This window comes from Corvus kubaryi, unplaced genomic scaffold (genome assembly GCF_017639235.1).
Source record: "Corvus kubaryi isolate FWS band 111438036 unplaced genomic scaffold, C.kubaryi_AGA036_p1.0 121, whole genome shotgun sequence".
In the NCBI taxonomy this organism is placed as follows: domain Eukaryota; kingdom Metazoa; phylum Chordata; class Aves; order Passeriformes; family Corvidae; genus Corvus; species Corvus kubaryi.
In genome coordinates this window covers 1,317,645-1,329,295 of record NW_024580656.1, presented here as the reverse complement: position 1 = coordinate 1,329,295, position 11,651 = coordinate 1,317,645, and the positions used below count along the sequence as shown (strand labels likewise).

Here is an 11,651-nt window from a genome sequence, read left to right as displayed (position 1 = left end):
TCTCTTCTCTTCTCTTCTCTTCTCTTCTCTTCTCTTCTCTTCTCTTCCCTTCCCTTCCCTTCCCTTCCCTTCCCTTCCCTTCCCTTCCCTTCCCTTCCCTTCTTTTCCCCCTTCCCCGTTCCCCTCTCTCCCCCTCTCTCCCTCCACAGCTGTTACTGCCTCTTTCCTAGAGGCATCACCACCTCCTGTGAACTATAAACTGCTCACCCTTGCTCCTTTGAGTCCATTTCCTGAATTGTGTCATCCCAGCCTCCCTCTGTACCTTTGTGTCACTCCTGGAGGGAGTCACCCAACCCTTCTGGCACAAACTGATTGTGAGAGACAAAACCCCCTCAGCTGTGAGAGCAGAATAAGGAGCATTATTCCTCCTGGAGTGCTTTCTGCAAGAGCACCTGAGTGCAGATGCAGGGAAGATGATGGTGCTCTCTTTTTTACTCCCTTCCATCTGCAAAGTAAAACTTGTCCACTAAAAAAAAATCAATGTCCTACTGATTGTTAAAATTTGCTGTTAATGTCTTGATTGCTGGACTCCTCTGCCCTGTACCACCAACCCCGTTCACTTTAGCACCACATGGTGAAAAAGAGCAGAAAATGTCCCTTCTCTTTTGGAAGGTTGAACTGGAAAGTCAGGATTAACAAAATCTACTTGGTTTTTTTGCCTTTGAAACAGGCAGATGGGATCATTTAACATATCATTCACTAAAGCTTATTTTGACTGAAGTCTGATGTTAAGTAGCACCCCAAGCAAATATTTCAGAATAAAATACCATATTTCTGACTTACAACTCTGTTGCTGTTGGTTTAAACTAACTATGGTGATAAAATCCCTCCTATTGGCACAGGCTCTGGTAGCAGAGCAGTAATTGTTTGTATATAGAATTTGAAAGCACTCGTGTTTTCCACTGTTACGTTAATGGAAAACATATTTTGACATCTTCCCCTTAGCTCCCTGCCCAAACTAACTGGATTTGGAATTCCATCTGGCTGCACAGAAGAGACTCTTCCCTCTATTCCCCACCCAAATCTCTCCTTGGTAAATAAAGGAGCCAATGAAAGGTTAAGTTTTTTAAGAGAACAAATCATTCTGCTGTTAAAATTGGCAGCACTGTAGTCTTTCCTGGCTACCTGCTGGTCTGAGGCTCTCCAGAGCTGCTGGAAGCTTTTCTTAAAATGCTTTGAGCTGTTGGAACACGTTTGGCTCATAAATACCTCCAGCTCATGGCCCATCAGAGACCTGTGAGTCAGGGAGGAGGGAAGGGTTGAGTGTGGATGTTGTAGAAACCCCAATCCCAATACCTCAATAACAGAATAAAGTCGAGTTTCATGCTCTGCAACCTGTCCTCTCTCCCCTTCCTACAGGACTTTTTTCCTTCTTTGTCTGTTTGGGAAGAATGCTCCAGAGGGGATTTACCCTATGGAATGTGAGATTAGTGTTAGGTTGTATCTTTTAAAATACAGGTTTGTGCACTTCAGTCACAGAGGAAAGTTAAGAGAGCAGTAATGGGTTGATAATCAAACAACTCATCATTTTAAAAGGAAAACAGAGTGAATCCCTAGCACAGTGGAAGGACTGAATGCTGCCTGATTCCTCTGATCCTTTTGAAACTGTGCAGCTCAGGCAGGAGAATCAGCTTGAGGTGAGTTGATCAAGCCTTCCCTGCAATCTCTCCTATGGAAAAAAATCCTTTGAAAGTTTCCCAGCCCACACAGAACAGGGTCTTGGCTCTCAGTGCCTCACACTGCTCTCCCTCTGCTTCATGTGATGACAGATCTTCAATATTCTTTGCAGCAGAGTAAGGGGGGAAAGCTGCTGCTGCTGGTTCGGTGTTCCTTGCACTGTGATTTTGCAAAATCCAGAACGGGTCGACGCCTCAGGCAAGTCTGGGAGGTGCTTAAACCCAGCAATATTCAGCTGCTGCTCCTGGAGACACAGATATCCAGGAGCTCCAGCATGGACAACATCCTCCTGCCTCCTTTGGTGTTCCAGAAAGAAAAGATCTGCTCCTGCTTCTTGAGCTTTGGTACAAAAGTCTTTGAAGTCAGCTGTGGTGTGGCTGGGAGGGAGGCTGGCCTTGTAACAAAAACGAATTGAGTTAATCCTTGCACTGGCAATTAGGCTCCTTGTGGGAATTTGCAAACATCTGGGTGGCCAAGAGAGTTCTGTGGAACTGGCAGAAGAGCCCTGGTTCCTCCCCCAGCGCTGCCATCTCCTTCATGTGCTCAGAGAATTAAATCTGGGCAACTTTTACTGACAGGGCCTGAGCCCGTGCAGGCCGTGGCGGTGAGATGAACTCAAGGGCACGGCTTTGGGGGATGGAGTGGCACAGGAGAGACCCCTCTGTCCCCGTTTAAACTCTCCCTGAGCAAACAAGTGAGGCAGGAGACTGGTACTTGAAATATCTGTGGAAAAAAAGCAGTTCCAGGTGTCCCAGCCTGGCTGTGTCAGAACCTCCGACGATGCTGAGGAGATTCCTTCTCCCTCTGCCTTTTCTGCTCCTTTAGGAGCTGCTGAACCCTTTCAGCCTGGACATCAGGAGGAATTCCTTCCCTGGAAGGGTGATTAAACATTGGAAGGGGCTGCCCAGGGAGGTTTGGAGTCCCCAGCCCTGGAGATGTCCACACCTGGACATGGCACTCAGTGCTCTGGGCTGGGGACAAGGTGGGGATCAGTCTCGGACTCGATGGTCTGGGAGGTCTTTTCCAGCCTAAATGATGCTCTGTTACAAACCCCTTTTTCCCCACAAGAGTATTCCTAGAAAACCTTTCTCTTTGCTCGTGGTGCTGCACTTCTCCACTGGTATTTGCATTGCTGATTATTTGGCCTTAGGAGAAGAGTTGCTCTGCTCTCAGCAGCTGGTGGCTTTCCTTTCCAGAGGAGATGGATTTGTTTTTTCCATCCCTGAATAATTTAGATACTATTCATAGCTTAAAAATATTACTTTGCAGAGTAACGAGGTGCTTGTATGAGGCTGAAAATGAATGTTCTGATATATTTCCACCTGCAAATTACAAAACTGCTGCCTGAAGTTTGCTGTGACAAAGCTTTAGGGACTCCAGTTCAGTCTGCATTTAATCAATTTGTTTTGTAGAGGAAAATTTATATCAAATCTGGCAGCCCTTTTAATGGGTAGGTTGCGGAAATGAAATTATGCCTGATTCTGGTTCCAAATGTGCTGTGACATTAGTGTTAAAAAAAAAATTAAAATGACAATTTTTGCTTCTCTTCCTTGTGAAATGGGCAGGCATTGTGTATAAAGAGATTTGTTTCAGGTTTTTAACCTTTTAAAAAGGTTTTGCCATCCTTTAAAACCTTTTTGAAAGATTTTGTTATCCTCAACTGATACTGGTTAGGAGTGGAGCCCTAACCAATATCAGGAAATGTCTCATAATTTGAAAACCAAACATTTTCTGGTTGGCCTGCATTGAAGAAAACACTTGGCCTGGACTCCTGAATTGGGCTGGTGACATAAATCAATAGGATGCTCCCAGCTGAGGCCAATACTCATTTCTTTGTTTGGAAGGTGCGAGGTGGGACCCAGGTGGGACCCTGTCCCTCACATACATGGAGTGTGAAGATATCACACAAAAAATACTGGGAAGGAATTCCTCCCTGTCAGGGCAGTGAGGCCCTGGCACAGGGTGCCCAGAGCAGCTGGGGCTGCCCCTGGATCCCTGGCAGTGCCCAAGGCCAGGCTGGACATTGGGGCTTGGAGCAGCCTGGGACAGTGGGAGGTGTCCCTGCCCATGGCAGGGGTGGCACTGGATGGGCTTTAAGGTCCTTCCACCCCAAACCATCCTGGGATTCTGTGAACATTTCCATTGCTTGGCAGTTCTTCTGGAGCCTCCTGCAGGTCTGATATCTGAACCTTCTGCTAGCAGGACCTGCCCTGTGCCTGTGCTCCTGTCCAGGCTCTGGAGGTGCCTGTGGGATGCTCGTCTCTGCTCCAGCTCCTGCTCTTCCCGCTGCTGCTCAGTTCAGTTCGAAGTGGAGGCATTCTTAGCATTCCTTCCATTCCGAATCGTAGCTACACAACTGTCTAATCACACTTCTCCACAACAACTGGCCTGTAAATTAACATTATAATGGATCGTAAGGGTTTGTAATTACTCAGAAATGTCACTGGGCTGGAAGCGTGCAGGGCTCTGCCTGTCAGCAGCCTTCCCTCTGCCGCTTCTTGGAGTCTTCCTGCAGGTGAAAAATTCATTTTCCTGAGGTTTTGTTGTACTGAACAGCACCTTCCTCCTCTGTTGTAAAGGATTGTCCTGGTAATGGCTCTGGGTACAGGAGCATCACCAAAGTTTGGGATGAGGCTGAGGGGAGCTTGGTACGTCACTGAATTTCTTTGCTGAGCTGAAGTATCCCAGCCATTTCTAAACACCACCAGCTTCTGCTTTCTTCTGTCCCATCCCAATTTTGATGTTTATTTCTTCGGGCGAAACAGCCCCTGGAATGGCTGGAAGAGTTGCCTCTGGCAGGGATGAGGATGCTGCTCCTAGAACGGACTCTCAGAGAGAAGGGAGCAGAAATCCTTGAATTGTATCTCAAATCCTGCCTTGGGCAGGGCAGCAGCATCCTTCCTGCTGTCCAGCTCTGGCAAAACCAGGGCTTATTCCCACAGGAGAATCCCCACCTCCAGAGGGACACAAGGGCTGGAGCAGTGGGGGTGTTTGCTGCTTCACCAAACTGACACCAGGAGTTTTGGCTCCCTGTGTGGGCAGCGCTGCAATTCCCTCCAGAGCTCAGCTCGGAGCAGCTGCATCTCCTGGTGTACCAAAAATGAGTTTTTCATCCCCTAAGGAGAGCACCAGGCGGGTAATGCAGGGTGGTGGATGCATCCCATCCTGGAACTAAACTGGGAATATTCACCCCTTACACAGCTCCATTCCCAGCCAGCATTCCCTTTTGGGAAAAGAATTATCTGCCAGGAATTGAGGCTGCTGCCTTTTTGTGGAAAGGGGGAAAGGAATGAAATAATAGTTAATACTTAATGCATATGAGCAGCGATGCTGCTGGGGTTGCCTAGCAGCCACTTAGACAAGCAAGAGAATAAAAAGGGCTGAGTGAATGTGTTTGGAGCTGGTTCCTTGGTCTGCGGGTGGAATCTGACCCATGCAGCCCAGTTTTTTTTTTTTTGGGAGGGGGAGGAGATGGTGGAATTTACCACTAATGGATATTTTAGCTCTGTGGATCATCTCTATCCACTCCCCCACCCCCATCTGTTTTTCCTTTTCGTTTTTTTTTTTTTTTTTTCAAGTGTAACTTGGAGAGTTTTAGCCAAAGGGAGGTGTTAAAAGTTTTGTGTGGTTTTTTTGGAGATGGAATAGGCAAAAAAAAAAAAAATCTCTCAAAGAGATTTTTTCCTTCTATTTAGGACTGTATCTCTGGCAGTCTGGAGATCATTAGCATTTCATGGCCTCTTCAATATACTGCTCAGTAAATGCTGTAGAGACTGGAAATAGCTCCTGCAGTCACACTTAACACTCCTTGCCTTGCTCTCCTTCCTGCAAGAAGTTCATTTCATCTCTGAAAAGCAAAAGTAGAAAGAAACTTTGGGGAAAAAAAAAAAAAAGGAAGGGGGTTTGAGCTGCTCTGTGAGTGCAAATAAACTCCTTCCCCCACGAGACCAGAAATTCCCCAAAGTATAAGGTTGGGTTAGAACCCACTAGGAGATAAAAATAAGGAAGGCTGACAGTTTAAATAGTGATTTTCTGAAATCGTGTTCTTCTCTTGACTTTTTTTCCAGTAAAAGTTGGAAAGCTGGAAACCCTTTTCCCTGTCAGGCACTTGTGGGAGTTACAGGACTCCAGCAACTGGAATCCTAAAACCTCCGCTGCCATCCACACTTGAGAGGTGTGAACTCTCAATTTTAATGCGTTTTCCTCATCCCAGCAGTAATTTTTAGCATATTAAAGCAGGGAAAAGGGCACTTAGGAGAAAAGAATGAAGTGAGAAGCATCTTGGACTTAATTTGGAATAAATATAGCGGGTCTTTGAGGGCAGCTGGGCTCTTTTACACTCTGAGAGGAGCTGATGGCTCTTGGGTCAGTGCCAGCAAAGATATCCCTGTAGGAATTCTGGTGGAAGGAGCAAGAGGGTCAGACAGGGAGTTTGGGCTGGTTTTACAGGCTGGGCTTTGAGTGAGACCAGAGCTGGCAGGAGGTCGGTCACATCCACCTTTGCTGCTTCTGCTGTTGTGACCAGAATTCTCTTTTGAGGTGCTTTACTTGGCCAAATGTCGCAGTGCTAAAGCACCTTTTAACCATTTTCACACAGTTTGGAGGCTTCAGTGCTGAGGCTGGCCTTAAAGCAGTGGGCAAGGGTTGAATGAGCTTGGTTTGATTGACTTTTTCATTAATGAGTGTAAATGCTCTCGGATCACCTCAGAGAGCTGGAGGTGCTGTCTGTGTTGTCCCTTTGCCAGGGAGATTCTTCAAATTATGACTTTTTAATTTCCAGTTGTCATCTTTAAGTTGCCAAAGACTCTCACCTGTCTTCCATAAGGAGCTGCTCTCTGTTGAATGCTGCTCTGAACAGCTCCAGAGATTATTTGCCTCCTTCACAATACTTCTGGGTTTACTCTTCTCATGTGGGGCAGTTCCCCTGAGAGGGAGATAAATGCTGTAAGACCAAGGAGTAGTTTGGGGGTTGGGTCAGCAATAGTTGAGGGGGAAAAAAATCTTTAAACAAAGAACCAAAATTTTGGAAGACTTTATTTAAAACGTGCCCAGGATTGTGATTTTTATTTTTCATCCAGTGGATGAGTGATTCCAGCTTTTTATGTGCCTCAGAGAAATGACTGCCTCAGTCCAAGCTTGTGCAGTGCCCTGGGGGACTGTGTGTTCCTTCAAAGGCTGGGCTTTATCCTGGAGGCCTTTTCCCAACTTAGTGATTCTGTGATCAGCAGAAAAACACCTGGAGAAACACCCAAGGAAGCACTGACAGCAGCCACACCTGGAAACCACCAGTGATGAGCTTTTATTGATCGCTGCCAAGGTGAACTGAAGTGATGCCACAGCCTAAGCTCTGACTGCAAAGTTGGAGAGACAAATTCTGCCCCAGATCTGCTCCTCTTGAATCTGGGAACCTGTGACAGCAGTCTGTGGCCTCAGAGATGATCAGCAAGCACAGCAGAACTTTAATGTGTTCGATCAGACCACGGCACCCAGGACAATGATGTTTCCACCAGCCCAACAAAAGCTTTTCTCTATTCTTTATTTCCCCAGAGCAAGCTCTCCCTTAAAATCCTCCAAGTGTCTCTACATTTTTGCTTGTGATTAATTGCCTCAAATTCTAATGTAAAAAAATCGATGCGGAGAATTTAAATTAGCTTTCCATGTTCATGGCACTGGAAGAAAACATCCTTTTGATTAATTTCTTCTCTTCATCAAACCCGAGGACACTCCAAAACCACACACACGCTCTCTCCCAAAAGCTCATCTCCCAGCCAGGCTGCCTTTCCCTGGGCTCACAGACACCACCAAGAAAAGCAAACCTGGTTTAAGTGAGCTAAACCCTGCTCGAAGGGGATCTAAATTCTGCTGGAAAACTTCGAGGGATCTACAAATAGGTGGGGAAAAGAAAAGAAATAAGTTGGAAGAGAACTTGCTGAGGTGTGTGTTTGGGGGTGCCTCTGGCCATGGGCTGCGCAAACACCGGGAGTCGTTTACTCCCACCTCCAAAAAGCTTAACTCCTTCATATTATTTTTTTAAAAAAAAACCCAACCAAACAAAAAGATTTCTCTCCTGAGCATCTGCTTTGAAGAGCGCTTCCCCAGCCCGCTAATCCGTTTATTCTGAAATAACAATTAAATAAAATCAAACCAAACCAAAACAAAGCCGCCGCGGCGCCCGCGGGCCCTTCCCCCCACCCCTCCTTCGCAGTTACCATGGCAAAGGCGTTATTTGTCCGTCCTGCCTTCCCCGGGCTCCTGAAAATACCCGCTGACATATTTAGTGAGGCGGGAGCGGGATGGGGATGTTTGGTTTGGGAAACGCTCCCGGCGTCGCCCGGCAACGCGCTGGGCCACGGGAGGGGACCGGGAGGGGACCGGGAGGGGACCGCGTCACCCCTGGCAACCGCTGTTGCTCCCCAAACATCGCGGCCCCACAGCCTCCCCCCCACGTCCTCCCCGCCATCCGCGGCTTCCTCGCCCGCCGGAGGGATTTGGGAGCCTCCCCTCCAAAAGCGCTCGGAGGGGTCTCGGAATTAGCAGCGAAGACGCTTCCCCCGCTCCCCACCCCCATTTATGGTTCAAAAGGGTTTTGAATCTTCCCCGCTCGTCCTGATCCGTCAGGAGGCTCTGGACTGACCCGTCCCCGTGGTGGGGATGGTGAAATGAGGTGGGTTTTGGGTATCGTTGGAAGCCCTGTCCAGCCAGACCAGAGACAGAAAGGTCACTGGGGCGAGCTGCCCGTCACAGAGCCACCCACTCGTTCTCCAGGCCAGAGACGCTGCCCACAGGAATTTATTGCCCGGATAAACGATCTCACTTGGTTAATTCCAGTTCTGTAGCAGTCAATTCTCTTTCTTTGGGACAGTGGGAGCTGTTGGAAGCCTTTATCTCCTCCCATTCCTGTAGGATACAGTTTGTCTTACTGCTGTCCTCACCAAGAAATCCACCAGTGCCGTTCTCCGAGCACAGAATATTCAAATCCATATTCCCAAACCTCATTTCTAGGACAGCAGCTTTCCGTTTGCCTCTCCAGGGAGAATTGCCTGTCTCTGGATAGTTTCTACCTTCTATCTGGGGTCTTGTTCAGTCCTGGAATCTTCAGTGCCGGTCCCCAGCAGCTTTATGAACCTTAAATTCCCACAGAAAAATCCCAGCTCCTTCTCCCTGCTCACTGGAGCAGTGCAGTGGTGGGGAAGCAACTGCTGATGTCCCTGTACTTGCTGAGATGTGCACTGGACACAGCGATGGAATGGCTGAAGAACTGCTCTGAGTTTGATTTTGGGCCCCCCTGTGTGACTGAGGAGTGGCTGGAGATCTCAGAATCATGGAATGGTTTGGGCTGGAAAGGTCTTTAAAGCCCATCCAGTGCCACCCCCTGCCATGGGCAGGGACACCTCCCACTATCCCGGGGCACTCCAAGCCCTGTGCTTGGACACTTCCAGAGATCCAGGGGCAGCCACAGCTGCTCTGGGAATTCCATCCCAGCCCCTCCCCACCTCACAGGGAAGAATTCTGCCCAATATCCCATCTAACCCTGCCCTCTGGCAGTTTGAAGCCATTCCCTGTGTCCTGTCCCTCCAGGCCCTTTTCTAAAGTCCTTCTCCAGGTCTCTTCTCCCTGACTCCATTTTCTGTGGAGTGCAGGAGCAGAGCTCAGACTTTTGTGGTGGTTCCTTCCCAGTAGCACCAGTTGCTGGTCAGAGCAATGCTCCCTGTGTTGTGCTGAGCTGAGACAACCTGGAACCTCCTTCTCTTCCTTCTCTTTTTCCTCCTTTTCCTCTTCCTCTTCTGCCTCCCAAAGTACAAACCACCAGTTCATCCCATGGTTCATCCCACGGTGGGATCTTCTGGAGGTTCGGAGCCCTGACTCCACTGATGCTGTAAAATCTGAGACAAAGTCATCTCCCCTCCAAACAGCCCCAGTTCGTGTTTGTTGCTTCTGCTTCCCTTTGTGAGGCACCACAGCGCTCCTGAGTGCTGCTGTGTAAATAAATAGCAACACCCTGGGCTGTGCTGGCAGCGGTTCTGCTGTGCTGGCTGCAAACAGCTGCTGCTGCCGCCCCACATCTCCATGGAATACTGCAGCCAATCCCCATGGAATACTGCACCCAAACTCCATGGAATTCTGCACCCAAACTCCATGGAATTCTGCAGCAATTCTCCATGGAATTCTGCAGCCAAACTCCACAGAATACAGCAGCCAATCCCCACGGAATACTGAAGCCAATCCTCATGGAATACTGAAGCCAATCCCCAGGGAATACTGCAGCAATTCTCCTGCTGCACACTGAAATCCTCAAAAGGCTGCTTGGTGTTAAGGCCACTGAAGGGGTTGTTTAGTGTAAGCAAGTTAAAAATGAGGGCTGCTGAACTACAGGTGTGAATTAAGCTGATCTCTTGGAATTGATTTCAAGTAAGTGACATATTCCATAGTTCTCTGATGTCAGACAAGCTATAAAAGCCATAGGACAAGCTATAAAAAGCAGCACCAAGGTTTGCAGTTCCTTGTTCCAAAAGGAGCCCAATTCAGCCAGAGGAGGATTAGCTGTGCCCAGGTAGCTGGGATTGTCCTGGGAGTGGGCACTAGCTGAGCCACGGACTGCAGGGGACAAGGAACCAGAGACTCTGGTTTGGCTGATGATGGAAACTTTTAAATGTGTCCTGGAAAGGAACCTTTGAAATGCTTTTGTGCCAGATTTTTCCTAGAGACTGTTTTCTCACAAGGGTCTGGAGGGACAGGACACAGGGAATGGCTTCCCACTGCCAGAGGGCAGGGCTGGATGGGATCTTGGGAAGGAAATCCACCCTGGGAGGGTGGGCAGGCCCTGGAATGGAATTCCCAGAGCAGCTGGGGCTGCCCCTGGATCCCTGGCAGTGCCCAAGGCCAGGTTGGACGGGGCTTGGAGCAGCCTGGGACAGTGGGAGGTGTCCCTGCCCATGGCAGGGGGTGGCACTGGATGGGCTTTAAGATCCTTCCAATCCAAACCATTCTGGGATTCTATTTCCTCTGTTGAATCACAGCCCCGTGAAACCCTTACAATGCACATATTAAAAATATGGGGAAACAATAAATTCCAGCCCAGAGTTTGTGCTTGTTTCCCCCTGGCAGCATCAGTGTGTGTGTTACAGCCCAGACAGGGAGAGAACTGGAATGTGACTTTTAATTCCTCATTCCAAATGTGACAGCTTCCTCACTGCTCAGCAGATACCCTGACGTTGTTTCTTGGCTAACATTTGCCATCATGGTAGCAAAACTTTTCCGAAGTCAACGTTTAGGTAGTTCATAGGGAAGAAATAAGGAGTTCCACTTGTTGATAGGGTTGTGAAAATCTGTAATCTCTTGGACTTTTCTTAGCAATAAACAGCTGGGAGTGTTGTGGGTGAGTCTGTGAGAACCCCAGGGAACGGCTGGAGCTGGGTCAGGGCTGGGCATGGAGCTCAGGGAAAGGTTCTTCCCCCCGAGGCTGCTGGGCACTGCCCAGGCTCCCCAGGGAATGGGCCCGGCCCCGAGGCTGCCAGAGCTGCAGGAGCGTTTGGACAGCGCTCTCAGGGATGCCCAGGCTGGGGTTGTTGGGGTGTGTGTGCAGGGCCAGGGGCTGCACTGATGATCCCTGAGGGTCCCTTCCAGCTCAGGATATCCTGTGTTCCATGATTCTCTGTTGGGTCCTGAGGGTGAAGAGCAGCAGGGCAGGAACAGGGACACTCCCAGACCTGAAGGAATCCAATCCTGGCTTTTGATGCTTGGAGAATGTTCCTGTTATTAACCCAAAAGAAAACAGGACGGGTTTTTGTATGGGAAGGATGTTCCCAACAATACTTTGCCCCTGTTCACATCTGAGATTCCTGCACGTGGGGTTTGGACTTTGCCAGGAACCCCTAAACTATTGTGGCTTCTGCTCTTCAATCTCGTCTGGCTCTTAAGGAAACTCCAAATTACAGGGCCAGCACAGATCCATTCCTGGCTCTTTTCTGTCCTCA

General features: G+C 48.7%; 1 long non-coding RNA gene across 1 annotated transcript; it reads right to left on the bottom strand.

Moving 5' to 3' along the window:
* Positions 1-3,765: 3,765 nt before the first annotated feature.
* On the bottom strand, positions 3,766-8,016 carry LOC121672951. Its single transcript, XR_006019089.1, has 3 exons — positions 7,887-8,016; positions 6,489-6,601; positions 3,766-5,524 (listed from the first exon to the last, which is right to left on the bottom strand). It is a non-coding gene; the product is annotated as an uncharacterized LOC121672951 (long non-coding RNA).
* Positions 8,017-11,651: the final 3,635 nt, after the last annotated feature.